The sequence below is a fragment of the Lynx rufus genome, unplaced genomic scaffold (assembly GCF_022079265.1).
Source record: "Lynx rufus isolate CCGP_SWC_20201006 ecotype Redwood Valley unplaced genomic scaffold, mLynRuf1.p SCAF_8, whole genome shotgun sequence".
Taxonomy (NCBI): domain Eukaryota; kingdom Metazoa; phylum Chordata; class Mammalia; order Carnivora; family Felidae; genus Lynx; species Lynx rufus.
In genome coordinates, this window is record NW_025814896.1 from 21,311,905 (window position 1) to 21,324,015 (window position 12,111).

Sequence of the window (12,111 nt, forward strand, 5' to 3'; positions counted from 1 at the left end):
CCACCAAACTAGGTACTATGAATACAGCGGTCAATCAGGCAAGAACCCTATGGTCCAAACTCCCTGCCATCAGCATGAGCTCTTGCTAATAACAGCTGCTCACGTGGAAAAGCAACCATTTCTACAAGTTAATGACAAATCAGTGGCAAAAGCAGAATAAAGAGAAAAGCAAAACAAGTGAGTGAATGTTATTTCCCAAATTCCAGGCGGCTCTTGGAAGTTATTCCAAGCCCTACGGAGTCAGAATTTGAGCTCCGCGCCACCAGGGGGCGCGGCAGGGCCGTTTGCGCGGGATCCGCCTCCCGGAAACGCCGCTCTAGGACGCCACCCGCGCTCCAGCTGCATTTCCGCCGGCGCTGGGCGGAAGAGGAGCTTCCTGCTGCTGTGGTCGCCCGGCCGGTTCTCCCAAGCCGTCTACGCTGCCGGTTTCCATCTCCCACAATCCTTAGACATCCGCAGCTTCCCGCACTGTCGGCTGTATCTACGGCCGCTGTCCCGCGCCATAGGTCGCGGCTGCCCGGGGTGAGTCCACTGTGGGGATCGCTGGGCGCGTGGTCTGCCCCCCACCACCTTTCGGGGAAACTGAGGCCCGAGGAGTCGGGGAGAGCCGGCGGAGGTCAGCCGCGGTTCCAGGCCTCGCCCCTGGGTTCGGGCCCAGCTCCTCCACCGAGAGGTCGGTGCGGACCTCTCAGGATGCGTGTCCCGGGTCGGATCGCTCGCCCTCAGCCCCCCTCACCCCTCCGCCGGGAAGACTCGAGTCCCGCCAACTACCAGAAGCGGGTCCAGCGACGCGCAGACCGAGTGCCGCCGCCAGTGGTGCGGAGCCCCGTGTGGCCCCGGGCCTGAAGAGCTCCCGGGGCCGCGTGATTTTCACGCACACACCCACCTCCGGCTCTAGGCCTCGAATCCCCCAAAGCGCTTCATCGGTTGCCCACGAAGTGACCATGTGAGCGTTAACCCGTTTTCTTGTCAACAGCCTTTAAGAGAAAGCGTTAAAACCCCCGTTGTGCAGAGCGGTTGCGTGAGTTTTCAATTGGGGGCGCTCGCGGGGCCCCAGAGCGGCAGAGACCGATTCCGGTGTCTTTGTTTTGCACTAAAGCCCCTTCCCCGTGCTGTCTCCTGCGTAGGCGTTGCGGGCTCTGGGGCTCTGTTGGAAGCAGATGGAAACTCTCCGTTGGACGGCTTTGGGGGCTGTGCGTCAGGCAGCGCCCCCTTCTTTGCTGCAGGACCCTGAGCCGCAGCGCCGGATGTGCCCCCGCGGTGTCCGGGGGGTGAGGCCTGGGTAAGTGCTGCTGCTCAGGAGATCCTTGAGCAGGGACTCGTTGCCTTCCTGCCACACCACGGTGGGGGGTTTGGGGGGGGGCGTCCTGGAGCTCCTGCGGGTTCTGAGAAAGCCCCCAGGAGGCCTGGTGTGGTGGATGGGGGTGTATCTGGGGGCCAGAGAGGTCTGGGTTCAGATCCTGCCTGAGCCTGTGGCGAGCGCATCACGTTGGCTAGGTTACGTCCTTCTGAGCTCCGCTGTGTTTTAAGTGGGGAAACTGCCAGAGCTCTGGGAGGACAGAAGTCTTGTCTGTGTTCTTTGTCATTGAGCCCACGGTTGGTGGCGCATAGTAGATCGTCTGTCTGTATTTGTAGGGGACTAAACAATGTAGGCGTTTTTGCCGCGAGTTGGTCTTCACGTGCCCCCTCTTGATGACGGGAGATGGCGTGTTTACATGAGATAGTGATGGCGCTCAGGGTCCTGGGCTTGGCTGGGCAGCTGGGGGCTTATTGGGCCTTCTCTCTTCCTGGCTCACTTTTCTGCCTTTTCTGCACCTGCATTCGAAAGTGATCATGGTCTGTCTGTGTCCTGGTCATCGATAGTGCAGGGAGAGGACTTGCAGAAAGCACTTCCCCGTGTTTGGAGGGTCCCCTCTGTCCCTTCCAAACCCTGGAGCTTTCCCACACTTCTCACCACCTTTTTTTAGGTGCCTCTTGGCACCTGTTGTCTTGTTGTACGCTCTATGCCTGGCTCAGCACAGTTTCTGTGAGGCTTTAAAAAGGGAGAACGAGAGTGGGTCCTGTGTCTGTGTGTCTGAGTTGGTGGCGGAGCCACAGCTGTGGTCTTCTGACACTGGTTTCTAATTTCAGCAGCCCGGTGTCCTTTTCTGCTCCTGCGTTGAAGTGATTACAGGCTGCCTTTTTCTTGGTCGTTGGTAACGCAGGCAAAGGAAAAGTCGCAAGGTTCTTTCTATATTCAGAGGTTCCAAAATGGGACAACCTTAGGTGACCAAGCACAAGGTAGAGGGAGGGAAGGCAGGCTTTCAGTGTGCTTACCTCCTAAGACCCAGATCCCCCCAGTGTTTTCCTGTTGGTAAAGATAGTGGGTTCCTGGGCGTGTAAGCAGTGCCACAGGCTTCTTGTCTCTTGCAGGAGTGGGTCGTGACTGCTGTTCCTTGTTTGTGAAAGGCGACCTCAGGGAGAAGAACGTGGATTGGGAGGTCCCAGGTAAGTGGGATTCTCTAGAGCTCAGGTCTTGTGCGGGCTGTGAGGCTGGAGGGGTTCAGGTGATGAAGTGTGGGAAAGAGTGCCTTCTTCCCGCTGCTCCCAGCTGTCTGTGTCCCCTCAGGCTGGTAGGCACAGGTCAGGTCCCTCTTCTGCTCCTGAGAGCCCCTGATGAAGGCTGCTGTGACATTGAGAGGCAAGCAGCGGTGTCGGGATGGACAGAGAGAGGGCTGCGTTTTAGAGGCAAACCTAGACTCCTTTCCGGTTCCCAGCTGAGTGAACCTGAGCGCTCTTCTGTGATCACCCACACCCAGTCTTTCAGAACCATGAATCCTCAGTATTTCTGCGCAGTTAGTCTCCTCACCTCTTGGTAGGGAGCGGTAAATCGTCTGTGCAGATAAGGGGAAGCTTCTGTGATCTTAGGCTGTAAATCTGGCCATTGGCCTGTCTGCTGGGCTCCTAGTTCAACTCAGTTCCTGGGCTGCTGTCCGAGGTCTCCCTTCTCGGCCCACTCACTGCCCTTCTCTGCTCCTGCATTCGAAAGTGATCGTGGGCGGCCCGTGCCCTGGTCATTGATAGTGCAGGGAGAGGAGTTGCCGAAAGCGTTTCCCCGTGTTGGAAGGGCCCATCCTGTCCCTTCCAAACTCTGGAGCTTTCGTACACATCTCTCTGTCCGCTGATTTGTATTGCTTTCTGGTACCTGGCGCTGGGTGGCTCACTGAGTGCCCTTTTGCCGAGTAGGGCCCTGCCTCAGCGTGTTTCTGTTCATGGGCCGGTGGTGGAGTGCTGACAGGGTTCCCTCTTCCCCCAGGGCTCTCCCTGGGAAGCATTCTCTGCCTTCTCATTGCACCGCTTCCCACACCCTCAGCCCCGTTGGCTCAGCCCTGAACACATTGGATGTTGGTGATTTGCTTGTCATTCCCCTGTGCTGTGATCTCGAGGGCAGTGTCTCCATCTTGGTGTCTGACATGTAGCACTGGGTCAAGACAGAACAAGGTGGGGGAGATCGAGATGCTACACGGTGAGGCAATGGGCTTTTCCCACTCTGGACTGTCAGTGGGGAGACCGTACCTGCTCAAGGCTGAGGCATCCTGCTCTCCTTGGAAGTGTTTCTCTTGTCCTGACCACGGGCTGGGCCTGTGGTCCACTGGGGGTAACATTCCATCTGCTCTTAGGTTAAGGAGCAAGGAAGGGAGTAGTACCCCAGCTGGGCAGGACGTCGTCGTTGAGAATGCGTACGTAGGCAGCCCTTACGCACTAGATGGAGGACGTGGGGCCCTCCCACCACCCGTTACCCCTCCTGCTCCAGGCTCATTGCTGCCGGTCAGCGTGGCTCGCTCTCCAAAACCTGGCCTTGACAACTTTTTGATACAGATTGCTTAGCAGCAAATTGATTGTGGGTACATAGGATAACACTGACATTACTTTTGTCACACATGTTCCCCAGGTCCCTTCCTAGAGTTCAGTTGTTCTTGTTCCTGAGACAGCAGTGTGGCTGTCCAAGTCCTGGTAGCAATGGCCCACGTTTGTGGGTGCTGGAGTCCACTGGCCGCTGTGCCAGGTACCCTCTGCGTCCCTCCCCCCCCCCCCCGCCCCAGGCCTGTTGTGAGTGCTCATTCCCGGCTTGTCTCTTGCAGGTGGATCTGCATGTCCAGAGGCTCCATGACAGGTGTCTTACAGCCAGGCGCGAGGCCACAAATGCCCCGAGGTAAGGTTTTGGAGCCTTCTCTGGAATTGGGTCTTTTTGCATCCGTAAAGTCACACACGTGTGCCCTGGGGTCTGGATGAGGCAGCGAGATGAGAGTGGGCATCGTGGGCATCCGTGAGTTCCCGGTTGTGTCCTGGCTGGGAGGCAATCCCCCATGTAGTGAGAGGGGGGGAACAGGCCTCTAGAAAGCCGCGCTGGTGAAGGGCTTCCTTCCTGGTGTCAGCACCGTGCTGTGAGGGAAAGCCTGTAGATTTAGGCACCAGAGACCTTGGTCCAGTTTCTGAGGCATGCATGTCTGGCTTTGTGAGCCATCCTTCCTGGCGTTCTTTCTGTCCTTTTCTGCTCCCGTATCTGAAAGTGACCGCAGGCTGCCTGTGCCTTGGTCATTGGTAGGGCAGGGAGAGGAGTCACCGAGAGAAGTTCCTGTGTTTGAAGGGTCCAGCCATCCTTTCCAAACCCTGGAGCTTTCCCACGTGAGCTTTTTCCCCCTGCCCTTCCCTTCTGAGCTGGGGCCTCAGCTGGCCCCCATGTGAGGTGGTAACTGGGCTAGCCCCCCGACCTGTGGGGGCTCATTCTGTCTTTCCACGTTACGGCTTTTCTTGTCAGAAACAAGCCTACCTTTTAATTTGGACTTCACACTGGTATAAATTCACATAGCGCCCGAGGGCACACGTAAGAATTGGAAATCGTGGCTTCTGCTGTTTGAATTTACAGGAGCCGAGGCCAGTCCGCAAGAACACGTTAGTCAAGGCAGTGTGTGAATTCAGCGCTCGTGTGTCTGTCGTCTTTGCTCCTTGACTGTCTCTTGAGCACAGCATGCATTGCTTCTCCAGGAGCTGTCAGAAACGTTAAATAAATGGAGAAAGAAAAACAAAGGTGGGGCCTGCTGTAGGGGCAAGGAGGAGTTCTATCAATTCTGAGTCAATAGAAATAGTTCTCGTTTGTCACGGTCAGCCAGAAGCCCGAGGAGTTCTCTTGTCACTCGCCGACAGGAGAAGGATGTGTTGATGGATCACTCTCTTTGTAGGTCTCCCTTCACTGACTTCATCTGTGCTTTGTGGGTTCTTTTGCAAAGGGTGACCCCGGGGGTTGACTGAAGAAGAAATTCTGAGTCCTGTGGATCTCTGAAATCTATTTGTAGACTCCAGATTTCCTAGCTTGCTTCCTGATTCGTGTCAGTGAGGGTATATGTTGCAGGCTGGGCACTCTGTAGTCCTCGTCAACAGCAGGCTGACCGTCTGCGTCTCATTCTGTGCGCTGCCCCTGTGTTCAGGGAGGCAGAAACCTTGCGACGGTGCCTTCGCTTTGTAGACTCAGGTACAACGGGTGCCCCTGGGAGGCATGTCTTGGCTCCCGGGTAAGAAGTGAGGTGAGGTTGGAGGCGAGGTCAAGGTATCCATCCCAGACTTCTGGCCTGGGGGCTCCCGTCTAGTTTTGAGACCCCTTCCGTTTGCCTTCAGGTCTCGTGCTTGCAGGTGGGATCCTGCCGGGCCGCATGTTTTTGTTCCATCTCACGATGATGTGGAGGTAGTCAGAAGAGTGTATGTGAACCACCCGGTGCGCAGGAGTCCTCTGATAACCCTGAGGTCCCCTTGCCTTTCAGACCTGCTCTCCACCCCTTTTGCGTCAGGGGCTTGTCCTGTCCCACAGCCTAGTTCCTGGTCCTGGGCTCCTCAGCCAGGCTGGAGGATTCAAGGGACAATGGCGACCATCCTGAAGACATTTTATATCACCCCTACCCCCCACTCCAGGCCTGGCCATTCAAACCCCTGGGTGTGGAGTCCTGCGGGTTGAGTTGGGAGTCACTTGTGTAATCTTCTCAAGCGTTCACGACGTGTTTTCATTTATCCTTCAAATGGGCCCGGCAGTGTTGACCTTCAAAGGTCGGGGCACCTCACCAGAACAAGTCTTTGTTGGAAGTTTAGCTGGCATTTGCCTTTTACGGCCGGGCCGTGTTAAGTGGGTCTTCGCAGAACAGGATGGCAGCTGCTGGGGCCTTGTGACAGGCTGGGCAGTCGAGTCGTGAACGTGTGTGGGAGAGCTGCTGAGGATGAGGGTCCCTCCCTTTGGTCAAGATGCAGTGGTTCCTCAGTGCCAAGCTCCCAACAGTGAGCGCTGAGCTGTCTCCCTGAGAATTACTCTGTGTGGTCAGTTGCCCTGGTCGTGAACTCCTAGAAAGAAAGCGATTTCTTATAAAAGCTGGATCTTTAAGATGTTTTTATCATCCTTTCTATCTTGGTGACAATCTAGTTTGGCGCGTGTAAACTGGGAGCTTAGGCCTGGTTGATGCGGACCTTCTCAGTGATGTCACTTGGGGAGAAGGTGGCCTGGAGATTAAATGCTCATATGCTTCTTCTCCCTCTTAGGTCAGCCTTCGGTCCGGAGGCTGTTGAAGTAAGTCCCAAGGCCGTGAGTCATTGACCCTCGGGATGATGTGGGATGTGTGTTCGCTGAGACTTTTCTCCGAGGTGAGTTAGTGCCGAGTGCCGGAGACCCACAGGCAGCGGGGAAGCTGGTTTGCATTTATGTGGGTGGGAACTCCAAACCATCATCATCATCGTCGGTCTCACTTGTCCTTTCTTGTAGGTTCTCTGGGTGCCATTAGTAGTCACCAGAGGGGCAGAGAATGGAGAGGGAGTCCTCTATGCGAAGCATCCCCAGAGCACCCCGTGCTGTCCGCTCAGAGCACCTCGGAGCAGCTCTTGGCTCCGCGCGTGACATCAAAGGGAGGTGCTGGGGCTGCGGCCGGGTCCCCTCCATCTGGCTCTGAGTCGGGACAGCCGTGCCCCGAGAAGCCGAAGACGGGAGGTCAGCCCCGCGTCCCTCTGCTGTGTCTGGAATGACTTGGATGAGCGAACGTTTTCCTCTCGCATTCCAGCTACTCATCACTTTCCCCTCTGCCTACTCATTCAATAAACCTTACGGACTTGCCGCGTCTGCCTTTTAAGTCATCTGACAAGCTGTGTGCTGCTGAGGCTGGACGTGAAATGGATCGCCTTCCAGTCGTGTTTTCACCCGTGAGCCTCTTCCTGTTAGGCTCCTGAGGCTTGGCACCCAGGCTACTGTCCGAGGTGTTCAGTTAGGACAAGGAGGTGACCAGGTGCTGGTAGAGTTGGCTCAGATTGAGGGCCCATGAAAAAGTCAAGGGTGTTGAAGAACAGGCCAGGGCTTTGGAAGGGGGGGGCGGGTGACCGGGTGGGCTGGAATGAGGCAGGCAGTGATGCCATCGAGGAGGCTGGGGTGGCCTGAGTTCTGGGGCCCGGCTCATGAGTATAAATGCCTGCCCGTGTGGCCAGCTGTCCTGGTTTGGCTGGGTTTGAGGGATTTCCGAGGACCTGGGATTTTCATTGTTAAATCCAGGCAGGTCCTGGGCAAATTGGGACGAGTTAGTCAACTTACCTGGGGTATAAAATACATGGTGTCAGCCTCAGAGGGCAGGTTACTGAGTAAAGGTGGGGGCAGGGTGAGTGTGGAGTAACTGTCATCGGTGGACCTGGGGGGTATCCTCAAGGTCAGGTGTTTGTGGAGATAATTGGGGTAAATCAGTAATTGCAGTAAGGTGATGATGTGCTAAGGATGTGCAAGCGTGAACATTTTAATTCCCATTTTATTTTTTATTTATTTTATTTTATTTTTTAATGTTTATTTATTTTTGACAGAGAGAGACAGAGCATGAGCGGGAAAGGGGCAGAGAGAGGGAGACACAGAATCAGAAACAGGCTCCAGGCTCTGAGCTGTCAGCACAGAGCCCGACGCGGGGCTCGAACTCAGACAGTGAGATCATGACCTGAGCCGAAGTCAGACGCTCAACCGACTGAGCCACCCAGGCGCCCCTTTAATTCCCATTTTAAAGATGGAAGGGTCTGTGTGAGGAAATAGGCCCCAAAGGCCATGATGAAAGGCCGCGTTGTCCTGTTTCTGCATTGGAAATCGGACTTGCCTCAGTGAGTTTGATACCTTGACGGGCGCCTGTGGGAGGCAGGCGTTCTCCGCGCCTCAGGTGTTCACTCTGCCGGCCAGTTCCCGACAGCGGCATCCAGAAGTCAAGTGTCTTTTTTTCTGCCTTCTCCGTGGACCGTCCTTTGACTTCTGGTCAGCTGCCTGAAGTTGGTAGTGTTGGCTGCTGTGGAGACGCAGCAGCACAACATGGGCCCGGACTTCACAAGTGTGCACGGGGACGCCAGGTGCCAGGTCATGCCTGCCTCGCGGCGCTTGGGGCGTGTGAAGCGTGAGCCATCCCCAGTCTTTAGGGCCTGAACAAATCTGGGAAGAGCGTCAACAACCAAGGTGACCCAGGAGCCAGGCTTCAGGCCAGGGAGGTATGATTCTTGCCGGGAATTGTGTGCTTACCTGAGGGCCCGATGGATCAGGTAATGGGAGATTTCCATCGTACAGTCAAGAACTGGGAGTATGGGAGCTGGTTAGAGTGAAGGTTCATTCATCACAAGAAAACGTGTTTATGTATGAGCCAGAGCCCATGCTGAAAGTGGGGATACGATGGGGAATACGTTTGGGTTCTCACGGTATCTCTGGAAGGTCTCTACAATGTGGTGTTTATATGCTTAATGTCTGGAACGTGCGCTTCTGTTGGGCACTGCTATAGGTTGGGGATACTGCTCTGAACACAACACACAGGAGGCCTCACGGAGCTTATAGGACTGCAGTCCCTCAGGGTGAGCCGCTAGCCATGCGTGGCTGTTTATTTAAATTGATACAAATAAAAACGTGAAGTTCACATCTTCCCTTGCACCAGCCGTATTTCAGATGTTCGGTGGCCACAAGCGTCTGCTGTGTCGGGCCGCGCAGATGCATAGACTGTTCCTGTCACTGCAAGAAGTGTTAAAAAGAAAACTCACAGGCCCAAAATGGCGTCACGTAGGCCAAGTCCCCAAACCCGGGCTTAATACCTGATCGAAACGCAGCGTCAGCTCGCTGCGGAAGTGCAGTCTTAACCGGTCAGAAATTTTTCTGATGGGTGCCTGTGAGTCCACTGCATGGGCTCTCTCCATCCCCAAAGGAAGATGAAATAATCTGCATGATTAGACTCCCCTCCTGTTCCCCCTCGGAAAGCAACCTTGCCTGGAAGCATTCGTTTGCAAATGGCTCTTGCCCTACCTCTCTTCTCTCCAGGCTGGGTGGGATGCTGCCCGACTCCTTGTTTAATAAAGCCGACTAGATCTTCAAATTGACCGGGTTGAATTTTGTTTAACATGAAGTCAGACAGCACAGCACTGGTCTAGAAGGTGAGTTCAGGGCTAATTACGTGAACGAAGAGGGTTGCTGGACACCTTTACAGAAAGGCTGTTACTCTAGGAGCCCACGGTGGTGCGACATCCCCTGTCGGGATGTTTAGGGTAGTTCTGAGTGTGGGCGGACCAAGTTGGGGCGGCCGCCTGCAGGAGTGTAAGGTCACTGGCTTTGGGGTCACACAGACCTGAGTCTATCCCCCACCCCCCGGGTGGCATAAGGCAAGTTTCCACTACCTGACCTCGGTTTCCTCTTGTAAAATGAGACCCACACCTTTACAAGAGTGGGGTGAGGTAGGGATTAAATAGACCGATGCATGTGAAAGCCTGAGTAGTGTGTCCCTTTAGGAAATACTTCGTAACTGATAGCTATTACTATTATTTATTGAAGGTTTCTCTGCACCATACCGAAATTGATCATACTTCTTTTGGGCCTTGGGGGCTTTCATGGTGTAGCCCCTAATTTTTTTAAAAATAGAATTTATTATGGGGCGCCTGGGTGGCGCAGTCGGTTAAGCGTCCGACTTCAGCCAGGTCACGATCTCGCGGTCCGGGAGTTCGAGCCCCGCGTCGGGCTCTGGGCTGATGGCTCAGAGCCTGGAGCCTGCTTCCGATTCTGTGTCTCCCTCTCTCTCTGCCCCTCCCCCGTTCATGCTCTGTCTCTCTCTGTCCCAAAAAGAAATAAACGTTGGAAAAAAAAAAAAAATTAAAAAAAAAATAAAAATAGAATTTATTGTCAAATTGGCTAACATACAGTGTGTGAAGTGTGCTCTTGGTTTTGGGGGTAGGTTCCCGTGGTTCCTCGCTTACAGACAACACCCAGTGCTCATCCTAGCAAGTGCCCTTCTCAATGCCCATCACCCATTTTCCCCTTTCCTCTTCCCGCCCCCACCCCAATCAACCCTCAGTTTGTTCTCTATATTTAAGAGTCTTTTATGGTTTGCCTCCCTCTCTCTAACAATTTTTCCCCCTTTCCCTTCCCCCCATGGTCTTCTGTTAAGTTTCTCAAGCTCCACATGAGTGAAAACATGGTATCTGTCTTTCTCTAACTGACTTATTTCACTTCTAATGCTGAAATTTGTGGGCAATCAAAAATAGTTCCGTTCCTTTTACAGCAGAAGATTTGCATAATAATAGATGGCTTAGAAACATTTATCTCCAAATTAGAGTATACATGCTTTTCTCAAGCATATAAAGAGCCTTTATAAATACTGTTCATATTCTGGGTTATAAAACATGAGGCAAATACCAAAGAATCTGTGTCCTATGAACTACATTTGCACTGCAATAGAAAGGCAATAACAACAAAAACAGGTCTGAAAAAATCCCTACGTTTGGGAAATTTAAAAACATATTGAAAATACCTCATCAAAGATGATACCGTAAGCAGAATTAGAAATAGTAACAATGGAATGATAATAAAAATTTACATACCGAAGTTTGTGAATTGTAGCTCAAGTAATTACTAAGGAGAAATTTAAGCCTCGATGCTTGAAATAGAAGACCGAGATTTAATATGTAATAAAAAAGAAAATAGAAGTAATGCAAATAAAAATTAGAGCAGAAAGTAAAGCCAAATTTAGGGAATGATATAGATCACTTTTTGTATATAAAAATTTATATTTTGATGAGCACATTTTGAGAAAACATCAAACGAAATTGCCTCAAGGAGAAATGGGAAACTGTAATAGTCTGATAAAGACCACAGGGGACAGAGCTCAATAAGGATTTATTTGTCTGTTACAACATGAACTTTTCTCAGCCCCTATCAAAGCTGTGATTTTCTGAAAAGAAATCTTGGATCTGTCCTTGAATGAATATATAATGACGCAAACACTTATCTCCTTATTGGAGACCATTGATACAATCCATCTGGAGGGGTGTATAGGGGCCATGAGGCTTTGGCTTCAGACTACACAGTTTTCTCAGAATTCAGCTGTAGACAGGCCATGCACGAGAAACATCATTGGTCAGGCTTTTAAATTTTTCCCACCAGCGTTGAAGACCACAGCCATTTCCCTCTACGGGTGGTAAGACTGAACAATTGTAACGAATATAGGTGGTCAGAGTGGAAGAGAGTGAAAGCCTCTTTTGAGGGGTAACGATTTCCGAGGATGTCGTGAAGGATTACCTTGGACTGAGAACATAAACGCTGCGAAGACATTGATCGACTAGTAGCTCTAGGCTTATATCCTAAAGTGTGTACCCTGTCACTGATAGACAGGGATGCTGAAACTTTCAAATCACTCTGTAGACCGTTCTTGTCCCCGTCTTTTTGCTTGGCAGGAGCATGTTTCTTTTAAGCCGAAAAGTACAAAATTATTCAAATGTTTTCATATTAATATGGTCTATACATAAATAACTCAGGAAAATGGAACTTCTTTTGTTTTGTGTGGTGGTTTTTTTTTAATCCTAAATTTGGAAAAAGAGCTCTCACAAGTTTTGAGTTGATTAAAACTTAGAGAATGGATAAGATCTAATCATATCTTGGGGCACCTGGGTGGCTCAGTCAGTTAAGCATCCGACTTCGGCTCAGGTCTGATCTCACTGTGAGTTCAAGCCCCGCATCGGGCTCTGTGCTGACAGCTCAGAGCCTGGAGCCTGCTTCAGATTCTGTGTCTCCCTCTCTCTCTCTGCCCCTCCCCTGCTCATGCTCTGTCTCTCTTTGTCTCT

At 52.4% G+C, this 12,111-nt stretch overlaps 1 long non-coding RNA gene and 3 other non-coding genes across 7 annotated transcripts; all 4 read left to right on the top strand.

Moving 5' to 3' along the window:
• The first annotated feature begins 362 nt into the window (after window positions 1–362).
• LOC124503996 (uncharacterized) lies at window positions 363–7,123 on the top strand. 4 transcript variants are annotated; one of them, XR_006960282.1, is made up of 6 exons: window positions 363–1,282; window positions 2,131–2,223; window positions 2,413–2,487; window positions 4,122–4,192; window positions 6,559–6,660; window positions 6,779–7,123. It is a non-coding gene; the product is annotated as an uncharacterized LOC124503996 (long non-coding RNA). The 4 variants fall into 4 exon arrangements; XR_006960281.1 differs by lacking the exon at window positions 2,131–2,223 and having other exon boundaries at window positions 363–522; window positions 1,128–1,282; XR_006960280.1 differs by having other exon boundaries at window positions 2,131–2,487.
• LOC124504462 (small nucleolar RNA SNORA71) lies at window positions 1,814–1,946 on the top strand. The gene has a single exon (XR_006960437.1). It is a non-coding gene; the product is annotated as a small nucleolar RNA SNORA71 (small nucleolar RNA).
• LOC124504461 (small nucleolar RNA SNORA71) lies at window positions 3,014–3,146 on the top strand. The gene has a single exon (XR_006960436.1). It is a non-coding gene; the product is annotated as a small nucleolar RNA SNORA71 (small nucleolar RNA).
• Window positions 4,536–4,666, top strand: LOC124504464 (small nucleolar RNA SNORA71). The gene has a single exon (XR_006960439.1). It is a non-coding gene; the product is annotated as a small nucleolar RNA SNORA71 (small nucleolar RNA).
• Window positions 7,124–12,111: the final 4,988 nt, after the last annotated feature.